The sequence below is a fragment of the Panthera pardus genome, unplaced genomic scaffold (genome assembly GCF_024362965.1).
Source record: "Panthera pardus isolate Hobbes unplaced genomic scaffold, ASM2436296v1 HiC_scaffold_25, whole genome shotgun sequence".
Lineage (NCBI taxonomy): Eukaryota > Metazoa > Chordata > Mammalia > Carnivora > Felidae > Panthera > Panthera pardus.
This window is the reverse complement of record NW_026526821.1, coordinates 8,903,947-8,918,570: the sequence shown is the minus strand read 5'-3', so window position 1 is coordinate 8,918,570 and position 14,624 is coordinate 8,903,947. Positions and strand designations below refer to the sequence as shown.

Here is a 14,624-nt window from a genome sequence, read left to right as displayed (position 1 = left end):
TAGGGGAAAAATCTAAATGACCTTGGATATGGTGGTGACTTTTCAGAGACAACATCAAAGACATGATCCATGATAGAAATAATTGATAAGCTGGACTTGGCTACAGTTACAAACTGGACTTCACTAAAATTAAAAACTACTCTACAGAAGACAATATCAAGAGAACTAGAAGATGAGTCACAATCTGGGAGAAAGTATTTGCAAAGGATTGTTGCTCAAAATATACAAGAACTCTTTTTTTTTTTAATTTTTTTTTCCAACGTTTTTTATTTATTTTTGGGACAGAGAGAGACAGAGCATGAACGGGGGAGGGGCAGAGAGAGAGGGAAACACAGAGTCGAAAACAGGCTCCAGGCTCCGAGCCATCAGCCCAGAGCCTGACGCGGGGCTCGAACTCACGGACCGCGAGATCGTGACCTGGCTGAAGTCGGACGCTTAACCGACTGCGCCACCCAGGCGCCCCAAAATATACAAGAACTCTTAAAATTCAGCAATAAGAAAGCAAATAACCCAATTTTTAAAAATGGGCCAAAGACCTTAACATACACTTAACCAAAGACGGTATACCGATGGCAAGTTATCAGGGAATTGCAAATTTAAACAACAATGAGACATCGCTACACACTATTAGAATAGCCAGAACATTGACAACACTATAGAATGTTCTGGAACATTGACAACAACGATGCTGGCGAGGGTGTGGGGCAACAGAAACTCTCCTACTTTGCCGGTGGGAATGCAAAACCGTAGAGCCATCTTGGAAGACAGTGTGACAGTTTCTTACAAAACTAAACATACTCCACACCATACAATCGAGCAGTCATGCTTCTTGGTATTTACCCAAAAGAGTTGAACACTTTTGTCCACACAAAAACCTCTACATGGATGTTTACAACAGCTTTATTCATGGTTACCAAAACATGAAAGCAACCAAGATGTCCTTCAGTAGGCAAGTGGAAACTGTGGTCCATCCGGACAATTGAATATTACTCAGCACGAGAAAGAAACAAGCTAGCAAGCCATGAAAGGGTATGGAAGAATCTTAAATGCATATTACTAAGTGAAAGAAGCTAATTTGAAAAGGCTACAGGCACCCTTTCAAGTTGGCGACATGGGTTTCACTCCATTTTGTCTCTTGAGCCCCCAAAAGCAAAAATATTTACTATCTGGCCTTTCCCAAAAAGCATTTGTTGACCCTCATTACACTGTCACTAGATTGTAGATTCCTGAGGGCAGATTCACCATTGTATCCCCAACTTCTAAGACAGCCTGTCATGGCTTACACATCACAGCTGTCCGGGATGATATTTGCGGAGAGAATCAATGAATGCATGAATGAGTCCTAGCTAATACCCTAACATATACTATGTATTGATGCTGACCTAGTGAGTAAAAGGTAACGCTGAGAAGCGTCCCAATCCTCCAACAATCCCAGGAGGTACCGACTCATACCCCATTTTACAGCTGAGAAGACCCAAGTTGCCCCAAGCACAGACCCCTTGACAAGGTGGACCTGGAATTCACATCCAAGTTTGTGATATGGGAAGGCCACACTCTTGTAAGCTCCTAGCATGAGCTTTGGCAAATGGCAGGCCCTATAAAATGATGGTTCGTTACCATAAAGTAATCACTGGGCCTAAGTTCTGTGATGTGAGCAGAAAGTGTCCCAGGACTTCCAAGAGCCAGCAGTGAAGTCTGGAGAGCTGTGGGATGAGTAACAGAGAAGAGACACTTCTCCACCAAAGCAAGTGTGACAGGCAAAAATCTTTGAAATATGAACTGATGTCTCATCTGCCCCTGAGTTATCCAGTCCCCCCTTTGGTCTGCTTCCCAGTTTCCAGAACTAAGCTCCTCCTGCCCCGAAGGAAATGGAAAGAATTTGAGAAAACACAAGATGTTCTAAGATGTTTCTTGCGCCCTCAGCTACGCCTGCCCGCCCCCATCCCTTGATTGATTGCCTTTAATGACTCCCTATGGCCCTGGTATCAGTCCATTGGCCTCAGCTGGCCTGAGACCCTGCCTGCCTAGGCTGGCTCCTGCCATCCCGGGACACTCGCTTCCTCTGGCACGTTCAAACGGGGGGCCCTTCAATTTCAGCACCCTCCAGGCACTGTCTGGCCTCAGCATCTCTGCACATGCTCTCACCCTACCTTCTTCTCTGACCTCCAGTCTAGGAAAAGTCCTGCTCTCTGGTTGCACCTACGATGTGTGCACCTGTGACAACGTATACTGCCTGCTGGCCTGCCACCACGCCGGAGGGTAGGGCTCGTGCCCAGCGCCATGGCCCGTGGCCATGGCGCGGGGGGCACCCGGTGAAGGCGTTTGGCACAAATAACAAAGGCCCTGTCGTGGTCTCCTTCCATGTGCTTTTGGATTTACTCTTCGCTGCACGATAGGGAGGAAAAGTGTGCCGTGCCTAGGGTAGAGACGGAGACACAGGGACCCAGCAGGGCTGAACACCATCTTCGAGGCCACATGGCGGGGTGAAGGGAACCTGAGACCCTAGCCTGATTTCATACCCTGAACTCCTGTGGTATTTCACACGGCCGCCTCAGCTTGCGTCTGTGTCTTTTCCCGCCTCCTTCTGCACCTTTGTTCTTCCGTCCACACCCAACCTGCAGGCCTTAGGTGGAGAGAGAAGACGTATGATATGATATATGATATGCATAATAGTATATTGATATATGATATGTGATAATATATAGCATATGCTGTATTAATAATCCTATATTACCTCTAACGTGTGGTCTCTACAACACACATTAATACTTAACCATTTCTGAGCACTTACTCCGTATCAGGTAGCTGACAGAAATCACCTTTCTTAATCTTTACCGTTGCCCTAAAGTCAGCATTCTCCACAGGGTGATACCGCTCCTGAGCGAGCCAACATGGATTCGCGGGGAGTGAAAAATCTTAGCTGTTACAACGCCTGTGCTCCTCCAAAGCACCACAGTATGTAATAAAGAGATACCCTGCGCATCTGTGGCATTAGAATTTCACGGGGAGGGAGATGATTCGGGAGGAAAAAGTCCAAAGAAACTTCTTCAAGGGGGCAATTTAAAAAAAAAACACCGCCCTAAACTGTAAATGTCCACGTTAACCCCCCCTCCGAGTGCAGCCCCAGAGAGGTGAGCCCACTCCCCCAAAGTCACACAGCTAGCAATTTGTGGAGCAAAAATGCAAACCCAAGTCTAACGCCGAAAGCCAAGCCCCCCGATTGACCTTTGAAAGCCATCTCCCGACACTAGGTCCGCGGTGGCGGCAGGAAGGTTGCGGGGAGTGTGGTCCTCCGACTGCTGGCCACAGCGGCACGTGGGGGCTTGCCAGAAATCCAGAATCTCAGGCCCTTCCCCAGGTCGGCTGCGTGAGGACCCGCCACGTGCCCAGGCGACAGTCTGCATGCTCCCGTGTTAAAGGAGCTGGGATTCCCGTGGTCACTGGTGAATGACCCTCACCTACCTCGAATCGCAAGGAGACAAAGGCACCTACAATTGTCCCTCATCGCGGGTCCCCGGGGCCCAGTCAGAAACTCCCTTGCCAGACTAATTACACTTCAGGGTGTCCCGTGACTTGCTGGGTTCCCTGAAAAAGAAAGAAAAATGAAGTTCTCTTTCAGGTTTTCGGGGTAGATGATGTCAACTATTTACAGAGCACACATCCTTCTGGAGGCGTTCCATTCTCTGCCCGCTGATCAGGGCGCCGTCAATCACGCCCGGACGAGAGGGCCCGTCAGCCCTTCTCAACAGACGCTACCTGTCACGTCGGCTCAACGATGCACGCCTGCAATGCTGGGGACGCAGGGAGAGCGAGAGTTCTGAAGGCAGGCCCGTGGAAGGAGGGGCTCCAGGGTCGCACGGGACCCACCTTTGGGGAACAGGACAGCTCGAGGCTGTCCGTTCGGTGAGGTTGCAGACAGAAGGTGGGAGAGAGGCCTTCAGGGCCCAGGGGACCAGAGCTCCCTCATCGACCGCGTTTCAAAAACCCGAGCGCGCATCAGAACCACCTGCAAGGGCTTGTCGAACCACAGGCGGCTGGCCCTGCCCTGGGGTCCAGCGGTTTCCGGGGTTCAGCGGGGCCCGACCCAGAGCATCCTCCCAACTGCTGGGGGGGTACGGCTGTTCTCAGGCCCGCACTCGGAGAACCGAGTCTGAGCTTCTGCTACCTTTTGTGTGAGCCTTGTGCCAGCAGCTCTGGCATCACCCAGAAGCTTGCTCAAAATGCAGAACCGTGGAACCCCAGCCACTGAACAGAATCCACGTTTCAGCAAGATCCGTGGTGAGTAACGACGCACTTTCACTGTGGGAGACACTGGTCTCGACCCAATTATACATCAGAATCCTCTGGAGCAGCCATTAAATGCAGATTCTTGGGGCCAGCTCTGGGCCTAAAGAATCGGAATACTTGAGGGGTATGAGCAAGGAAATAATGTTTTTTGGTTTTTGTTTTTAATTTTTTTAACGTTTATTTATTTTTGAGACAGAGAGAGACAGAGCATGAACGGGGGAGGGGCAGAGAGAGAGAGAGACACAGAATCGGAAGCAGGCTCCAGGCTCTGAGCCATCAGCCCAGAGCCCGACGTGGGGCTCGAACTCACGGACCGCGAGATCGCGAGATCGTGACCTGAGCTGAAGTCGGACGCTTAACCGACTGAGCCACCCAGGCACCCCGGAAAGAATGGTTTTTTTAAGCTTATTTATTTTTTGAGAGAGAGAGCAGGGGAGGGGAGGGGCAGAGAGAGAGGGGGACAGAGGATCCAAAGCAGGCTCCAGGCTGACAGCAGAGGGCCCGATGCGGGGCTCGAACCCACAAATCGCGAGATCGTGACCGAAGCCGAAGTCAGACTGAGCCAACCAGGCGCCCCAAGGAAATAGTATTTTTAAGGAGGGACTCAAGAGAAAGCTCAGGAAGTCAGCACGACTGGTCTAACCAGCACTCACTAAACTATTGGGGTGATGCAACACGTACCTATCAACCCAATGCCATCATTCAGCTACGTAGAAACAATACACATCTTATTATGCTAATTCATTGTGACATTACAAAGCATCACAAAACACTTAAAGCATTTTATATATACATATACACACATACATATATATACATACACATATATACCTATATATTTACTTATATGTAATATCAGTATGTTTCTACCCACCGCCATAAAGCTCTTTTTTTTTCTTTTTTTTAATTTAATTTTTTATTTTTTTTAATTCACATCCAAATTAGTTAGCATCTAGTGCAACAATGATTTCGGGAGTAGATTCCTTAGTGCCCCTGACCCATTTAGCCCATCCCCCCTCCCACAATCCTTCCCGTAACCCTCAGTTTGTTCTCCGTATTTATGAGTCTCTTCTGTTTCGTCTCCCTCCCTGTTTTTAGATTATTTTTGTTTCCCTTCCCTTATGTTCATCTGTTTTTTCTCTTAAAGTCCCCATATGATGAAGTCATGTGATTTTTGTCTTTCTCTGACTAATTTCACTTAGCATAATACCCTCCAGTTCCATCCACGTAGTTGAAAATGGCAAAATGTCATGTTTTTTGATTGCCGATTAACACTCCATCGTATATATATACCACACCTTCTTTATCCATTCATCCATCGATGGACATTTGGGCTCTTTCCATACTTTGGCTATTGTGGATAGTGCTGCTATAAACATGGGGATGCGTGTGTCCCTTCGAAACAGCACCCCTGTAACCCGTGGATAAATGCCTAGTAGTGCAGTTCCTGGGTTTAGGGTAGTTCTATTTTTAATCTTTGAGGAACCTCCATACTGTTTTCCAGAGCGGCTGCACAGCTCGCATTTCCACACCGCCATTAAGCTCTTGCCCACCCCTCACTGGAAACCATTGGAAGCCACAGCTGAATGTTCCCAGGGAGACTCAATCACTTTGCTTAAACCCCTTCATTTAATCTTTACAACAACCTACACGGTTGGAATCATTCTCCCATTTTACAGATGAGAAAGCTGAGGTCCAGACTGAGGAAGAAAGCAGCCCGCAGTCACCAGACTGGCCGGTGGCTGCGTCAGTCTTGCAGCGTATGTCTGACTGGGTTGTCGGAGCCCTTCCCCGCGACCCTATCAGCCTGGGGTCTCCACATACAGGGGTTCCACACAAGGGACCTCCCAAGATGAAGGTCCAGTCAGTCGGGGCTCTGAGGCTCTCACTGCTGCTCCTACTAAACCCTCGGTCCTGTGACAATTTTTAGGGGCACAAAGATCATTGAGGCTTGATCTCTGCCCTTGAGGATTTCATCTACATATAAATAGGCCATTTCGATATCATCATCACATAATGTGCTTTAAGTACTAAGCCGAGGTACGTGGGGTGTGCCAGTCGAGAGCAGGGGCAATGAGGAGCCTCGTGTGTCCCTCTGCTTTCTCCATCATGACTGCCACCTCCTTCTCTCACTTTGACTCCCGAATGGTTGCATCATTTCTCCTCTTATCACCTTCCGGTGACCAAGCAGCCAGGGGGATCCTTTGAAAACAAAGGATCAGATCACGTCGTCTGTGCTCAAAACCCTCCAGTGGCTCCCTCTTCACTGAAAGTAAAATCCCAAGATCTCACCACAGGCTACTCGAGCCCACGCTCAGTATATACATCACCTCCCACCTCTGTTCTCTAACCACTCCTGGCTCCTTGCCCCTCTTTCCTCACACCCAAGTCATCCCACCATGGGGCCTTTGCACTGATGATTCCTTCTGCCCAGAACACTCTTTCCCCAGGTGTGACTTGTTTCCACACTTTATTTATGTCTCTGCTTTTTTTTTATTTTTAATGTTTATTATTTTCGAGAGAGAGACAGAGAGAGAGTGACAGAGAGCAAGCAGCGGAGGGGCAGAGGAAGACACAGAATCCAAAGCAGGTTCCAGGCTCCGAGCTGTCAGCCCAGAGCCTGACGCAGGGCTTGAACCCACTAACTGAGAGATATCATGACCTGAGCTGAAGTCAGACACTTAACCGACTGAGCCACCCAGTAGCGTCCTGCTTAACTCCTCCCCCTCTATTCTCCTAACCCCCCTTAAATTTTCCTTCACAGGACACATCACCACCTGCTATGATTTTATATAGTTATTTGTTTACATCAGTGGTCTGTAACTGGGCAATTTTGACCCCCAGGAGACACCGTGAGATGTTGTTATCGTCAGGACTGGGGGGGGTCCCTACTGGCATCTGATGAGTAGAGGCCAGGGATGTTGCTAAATGTCCCACAGTGCACAGGACGGCCCTACAACAGAGAATGACCCAGCCTCAAATGTCAACAGTGCTGAGGCTAAGGACCACAGTTTACATGTTGACTGTCTACATGTTGTTCAAGACAGTGCTTGCCACGCAGTAGATGCTCAGGACGTATTTGTTGTATGGATGAGTGAGTGGGTGAGTGGATGGGATGGATGGATGGATGGATGGATGGATGGATGGATGGATGGATGGGATGGATGGATGGATGGACGGATGAATGGATAAATGAACAGCAGCTCAGTCTAAGAGCTCAAAAAAGTAATAACTCATCCCTCACCTCCTCACCTCCAACTTCTATCCATCCTTCAGATCTCAGTTTTTATGAGCCTTCTTTGATTCACTCCCATGCACACGCACACACACACACACACACACACACACACACACGCATGCACCACAGTGAGCTTCTCCTGGACACGCCTCTGACAGCTCTTCTTCTTTCCTTAGCAGCATTGATCCAGAAGGTGATAACTATTTGTTTGGTTGTCTGCCCCATGCTGCCTCCTTCACTCAACTATAAATTCAGTAAGAGAGCTGTGTCTGCCTGGTCACCAATTAATCCCCAAAGTGCCTGGCAGAGTAACCACTCCCTACGTTTATTGAATAAATGAAGATAATTTAGGGAAAAGAGCTTTGAAATATGGCAATAAATATATCCATTCTACAAATGAATTTGTGGATTAGTCATTAAAATATTAATTTGTTCAGCTCGAGATATAGAAATAGGAGAAGATATCTTCCCTGCCCACATCCTCTGAAAGCAGCCTGGGCCTCAGTGTCTCTTTTCCCCAGAGAAGAATGAATAAGCCCTTGTTTTCAAATAGAAGATGCTAGAAGGATCTTGATTGTCCAGAGAGAGAACCTTCAAGGGGTGGGGGAGGAAAGCAAGGTACCAATGGCCCAGTCCTAGGAACCAAGGGATGGAAAGCCGATGGAGAACTGCATCAATCTGGCATCTCCCCCAACCTTCCCGAAGGGGCTTTTCATCTAGTGAAAGCGCTGATGTGGAAACTTCTAGTTTTCTACAGCTGGATGAAGGGTGCTGTGGCTTGGCCACTTTAGCAAAAAGATCCTATGTTCAAACTTGGAAAAGGCGAGCCACCTGGCTTTGAGGGAATAAAGAGCCTTTGGCCAGCAAGTATCTCAGTTTTGATCACAATGCAATCAAGACCAGAGGCCCATTTCCATGGTTTCTAGAACCTTGAAGCTTTGCTTAAGTCGAAGGTGGGGGAAAAAAATCCCCTCCAAGTAAGACAGAGTAGAAACATCCCAAGTGAGAAAGCAACAACATCCAACAGAAATATAATGCAAGCCACATACGCATAAGGTTAAATTTTCTAGTAGCCACGTTTAACAAGTAAACAGGTGAAATTAAATTGAATAATATATTCCACTTAACCCAATATATCCAAAATACCATTTCAACATGGAATCAGTATTAAAAATGCATTGAAAAGTATTTTCCATTCTTTTCTCCTCATTCTAGGTCTACAAAGTCCAATAAGTGTTGTGTACTCCCAGCACATCTCGGTTTGGACGAGCTACGCTTCAAGTGCTCAGCAACCACCTGTGGCTGGTGACTCCTGAATCTGACAGCTCAGTTCTATTGGATGGGAATTTGTAATATACCTTGGGGTCTTTGTTTCATATGAGGTAGCATCCATTTTCCCTTTTCTACTAGTAATTGCGCCCAAATTTCGGGGGGGAGGTGGCTAACTCTTCAAATTAGTTATCTATTGCTGGTTGTTAGGTCGAATTGTGTCCCCCAACCCCCCAAAAAAGATTTGTTGGAGCCCTAAGCCCCAGTACTTCTGAATGCAATCTTACTTGGAAATCGGGTCTTTGCAGATGTAATCAATTTAAGATGAGGGTGGGCCCTAATCCAACGTGACTTATACCCTTATTTTTTAAAAAGGGTAATTTGGACACAGACACAGACATGGAGGCACAAAGGAAAGATGATGTAAAGAGACACGGGGGAGGGGCGCCTGGGTGGCGCAGTCGGTTAAGCGTCCGACTTCAACCAGGTCACGATCTCACGGTCCGTGAGTTCGAGCCCCGCGTCAGGCTCTGGGCTGATGGCTCTGGGCTGATGGCTCGGAGCCTGGAGCCTGTTTCCGATTCTGTGTCTCCCTCTCTCTCTGCCCCTCCCCCGTTCATGCTCTGTCTCTCTCTGTCCCAAAAATAAATAAAAAACGTTGAAAAAAATTTAAAAAAAAAAAAAAAAAAAGAGACACGGGGGAGATGGCCATCTATAAGGCAAGGAATGCCTGAGGCTACCAGAAGCTGAGAGATGGGCCAGGACCAGATCTTTCCCTAGAGGCTTCAGGGCAAGCATGGATGTGCTGACATCTTGATTTTGGACTTCTGGCCTCTGGCGCCCTGAGAAAATAACTTCCTGACACTCTGAACCACCCAGTCTGTAGGACTTTGTTATGGCCGCCCTACAAAACTAACATCCCACATAACAAATGGTCCCAAAATTTAGCAACTTGAAACAGCAAACATGTATGATCTCACAGTTTCAGTGGGGCAGGAATCCAGGCGTGGCTGAGCCGGGTCCTCTGGCTGACGGCCTCTCACAGACTGCAACCAAGGTGTCGGCCACAGCTGTGGGCTCATCTCAAGGTTCCAACGGGGCAGGATCCACTTCTAAGTGAAATCAGTGGTGGGGGCAGGATCGGTTCCTCATGGTCTGTGGCACTGAGGGCCTCAGTTCCTCATTGGCTATTGGCTGGAGGCCTCTGTCAGTTCATCACCACGTGTGATTCTCTTTGGGGTAGCTCACACACGATCGTTGTTCCGATGCAGCCAGCAGACAAGAAAACAAGAGAGTGCCACAAGACGGAAGCCAGTCTTCTACAACAAATACGAAAGTGATTTCCCCTCACGTTTGCCTCATTCTCTTCATCAGAAATGAGCCATTAGGTCCAGCCACACTCAGGGGGAAGGGATCACACAAAGACATGAACACTGGGAAAAAGGGGCCATCTCAGAGGCTGCCTGCCACACCATTTCAGACTTCGCCAAGGGGTAGGCAGGGGTGAGGGCTGCTCACACTCTTTCTCATCCAAGAGAGACTTGATTCACCCCTACGTCCCCAGAGCTGACCCATTTCCTGTCCTCCCCCAGCCCAGTGCTTCCCCTGGTGGTTTGTCAATTACCCTGTGTATTTCAAAACTGAAGAGTCGATTTTGTTTCTTGCTTCCATCAAACTCTGATAAAGGGTAGGACAAATTTTCTTTGTTAGAAAAGTAATAAATTATAACCCTTGAACCCAAGTATTATAAAGCAAATGCCCACCTGCTCAATGGATGGGTGGATGGATGGATTTAACTTTCTGTGTGACACGCCCACCCATCCTAATCTTTTTCATCTGCCCAAGAACTCTTGATATCAAGGTCATGATATCATTAAGCTTTCTTTTTCAGTAACACTTCTTGGTTTTTCTTTACTTAAAGCAGAATAGCAAAAATAGTGGATGTGTATTTGTGAAAGTGTGTGTGTGTGTGTGTGCGTGCACGCACATGCGCATGTGTGTCTTCGTTCACATTTATTGGCTTTCTTAGGTATTCTGAAAATTAACCAGGCCTGCTAAGGGACACTAGTAAATATTTGGTCATAAAGTATCTTCAGAGAACAATTTTCTGAGTTAACCACACCCGATAAAATCCCCTTGCATCACTGAAAGTCTTGTCTGGCTGTCAGGCAATGAGATCGTTTTATTGAAAAGACTCATGATGTAGTGAACAAAAGCTTAGGAAATAAACTCTAATCCCCAAAGGAACAGTCGATACAACTCTACTCACACTGAAATATTCAATTTATGGCCTATATTGAATCCTATGTCTATAATTTACTGCCCTAACTACAAAAGAGTTCTTTTAATACAAACCAATTTCAATATATTTTACTATTTTCCTTGCCTCTGTTAAAGCAGAAATAACAAATTCTGCTGAAAGAGCAGAAGGACTAATGCAATAAAGATTCCCAGGGATGCATCCTACAATCCCCTACTTTTCATCAGACTCTAACTGGGTACCTAAGATTGTGTTTGGGCATTCTTATTTGTAACTGGCTTCCCAGGTAGGTCTGATATACACCAAAGACAAGAGCTCTTAGGAAACAACATGCATTTATTCAGTAAATATTTATAGGGTACCTACTATGTGCAAGAATCATTCTGGGTTCTGGGGACACGGCAGTAAGAAAACTAGACAATAAGGTCCCTCTCTTTGAGTAGATGGCATCTTGGAAGGGAGAGAGAAAATAAACAAGCAAAATATACACTATGAAGAATGCTCAGGAGTCAGAAAAGTCCTCACGAAGGTGATAGTGGGGCAAATATCTGAAGGAAGTGAAAGAAGGGAGTAGCTCATAGATCTGGAGAAAAAATAACCAGGAGGGGTTTGGAGCAGAGGAATTGACCATCTGTCTCATATTTTTAAAGGATCCTTCTGGCTGTATTTAGAATTGACGCTGGGTGTACCAGGGAAAGGGGGATATTAGGTAGATAGTAATTGCAGCGAACCTAGTGAGAGGTGATGGGGGTGGACCAGGGTAGTAACTGAGGATGTAGGACGAGATGATTGGATTTTTTAATACATTTTAAAGTTAGGACAATAAGATTGCTCTTCCATTTGATTTGGATTATGAAATTAAGACAGGCTTTAAGGATGACTTCAAGGTTTTATCATGAGGGACAAGAATCATGACGTTATCATTTTCTGAATAGAGAAGACGGGGGGAGAATTACATTCGCAGAATGAAGATTCGGAGCTCAGCTCTGGACATGTCAATGGTGCATATGCTGCATATGTCAACGGTCCAATGCTGCATAATCAATTTCCCCAAAACTTTGTATCTTAAAACAACAAATATTTATTATCTTACAGTTTCTGTGAGTCAGGAACTTGGAGAGCATAGCTGGATGGCTGTGGTTCATGGTCTTTCACGAGGTGGCAGTCAAGATATCAGCTGGGGCTGCAGTCTTATGTGAAGGCTTGCCTGGGGCTGGAGGGTCCACTTTCAAGATGACGCCCTCACACTGCCATTGGCAGGTGGCCTCAGTTCCTCACCATGTGGGTCTCCCCATAGGACTTGATGAGTGTTCTCACATCACGGCAGCCAGCTTTCCCCACAGTGAGTGACCTGAAAGAGGCAGGCAGAAGTCACAATGCCTTTTATGACCTAGTCATGGAACTCAAACACTGTCGTTCCCATAATATTCTATTAGAAGCAAGTCATTAATTCAACCCACACTCAAGGAGAGGGAAAGTAAGCTTCACTCCTTGACGGATGTTGTGTCAAAGAGCTTGTGAACCTTTTTTTTAAACCCTCCACATGCCTATCAGACATTCCATTGGAGTTATTACATATTAGTTGAATATACAGATTTGGACTCAATGGAGAATCTGCAAGGGAGATAGAGCCCAGGAGTGGATACCATATGGCCATCAACGGCATTATGATATTCTTATGCCGTAGTGGGTATGAACACAAGCTTTAGTATCAAATGTGAATTCAAATTCCAAGTCATACACTCACTAGCCCTTTGATCTTCATTATCACGTACAAACCTCATGAGGTCCCACTTTTTTTTTCTTTTTACAATGGGGATAATAACAATTACCTAGTCTTACCCCCACGGAGCTTTGGTTCACCCAGAAACCCGAAAGCTAGGTAGGTTGGTTTCCCAAAGAAAATACAAATTGTGGTACCAGCAGAAAGAGGAAGGAGACTAGACACGCAAAACCAAAAAGGCCCCTACAGACCTTTTAGGAAGACCAATGCCAACCGATCCCCAGAAAATATGTTCAGATGTTGATATGTAAAACCCTTCTCTGTTCCAAGAAATGGTCGATAAGGTCCTCAATACCTATTAAATGATTGGTGTGAGTGGATTTCTGTCGTTTAAATTATTTTTAATGTTTATTTATTTTTGAGAGAGAGACAGAGCATGAGCAGGGCAGGGGCAGAGAGAGAGAGACAGAATCCAAAGCAGGCTCCAGGTTCCAAGCTGTCAGCACAGAGTCCAATGCAGGGCTCAAGCCCACGCACCACGAGATCATGACCTGAGCAGAAGTCGGAAGCTTAATCAGCTGAGCCACCCAAGCGCCCTGGGTTTCTGTAGTGGAAAATGAAGGCAGGGCAGAGTTTCAGGGAGGCAAGGAGGAGAAAGAGACAGTACAAGAGACAGAAACAAGAGACCAAGAGAAAGTATCCCCTAAATTCCCTAAATCCCCACAGGAATTAGAGGAAATCTTTGGGAAAGCTTTGGAACTGCTCTGGTTCAAGGAATGAGGATTTCAAGGCATTCTTCGCCTAGATATCAAAGGGCAAGAGGTTCTCTAGCTGATCATACTTTTTAAACTGTATCCAGACCACACCCAACAGAGTTTAGAAAAACTCACCTGAATTATGAACCCCCCCCCCCCCACCAAACTTCCAAACTTCCAATGGCAAGTGGGAAACGGAAGAGACAGTGAGAGCGATCATCGACTCCAAGAAAACAAAGAAGCTAAGGGGATGAGAGGTGGACGAACCCCAGTTTTAGAAAAGCTTAAGATCACTACATTTGTACACAGAGAGCTACTCTGAAGGAAGCTTATTCATTTTTATAATGATTTTACGAATGTCTGAGCATTTTTGATGAAATCCTTCAGATCTATAAAAAGGTATTGGAGAATAGCAAAGCAAACACCTGTGTTCTTACCACCCGGTTTAAAAAAAAGAGGGGGGGGGGACTTTACTTAGTTAACAATACTTGTAGAGTGATTTGGGTCTTTTAACCATGGGTATGCATGTCTGTGATAAACACACACACAAAAAAAAATGAAAGCAGGGATTAAAAACTAAAACTAATTGCAGACCGAGCCATAGAAGGAATTTTAACAGTTAGATTACAGTGGCTATATCTTCTGTGCTCATAACGAACTATGGCTTTGAGCAGCTGTTTTTCTTTAATGAAGAAATAATTACATCCAAAGTGCTTTTACAGGAGACCCCTGTGAGCCCTCCCCTCTCTGATCATATTTTGCTCCTTCTTTCCCAAGATAACCACTATCCCGAATGTGATGTGTGCCTGTGAATATCTTTATATTTTTTATCCCTGTATGATATATAGTGTTGTTTTCCGTGTTCCTTAAACTTCATACCAACGGTATCATTCTGTACTTATCTCTCTGCAACTCGCTTTTCACTCGATGTTAGTTTTTGAGCTGTGTCCGTGCTGCAAAGCACAATCCCAGCTTCCTCCGTTTGGGGCAAAAGTTCTCCTGATCGATTGATTCACTCTGCTCCTCATCCATTGATTCAGACCTTCTGTTTGTTACAGTGTTTGGCAAAGAGATACTCTTGAAGTTGACTCC

At 46.2% G+C, this 14,624-nt stretch overlaps 1 long non-coding RNA gene across 1 annotated transcript; it reads right to left on the bottom strand.

Moving 5' to 3' along the window:
• Window positions 1–1,895: 1,895 nt before the first annotated feature.
• Window positions 1,896–12,395, bottom strand: LOC109272250 (uncharacterized). The gene is made up of 4 exons (XR_002082351.2): window positions 12,148–12,395; window positions 10,419–10,471; window positions 9,775–10,113; window positions 1,896–2,615 (listed from the first exon to the last, which is right to left on the bottom strand). It is a non-coding gene; the product is annotated as an uncharacterized LOC109272250 (long non-coding RNA).
• Between the last annotated feature and the right edge of the window lie 2,229 nt (window positions 12,396–14,624).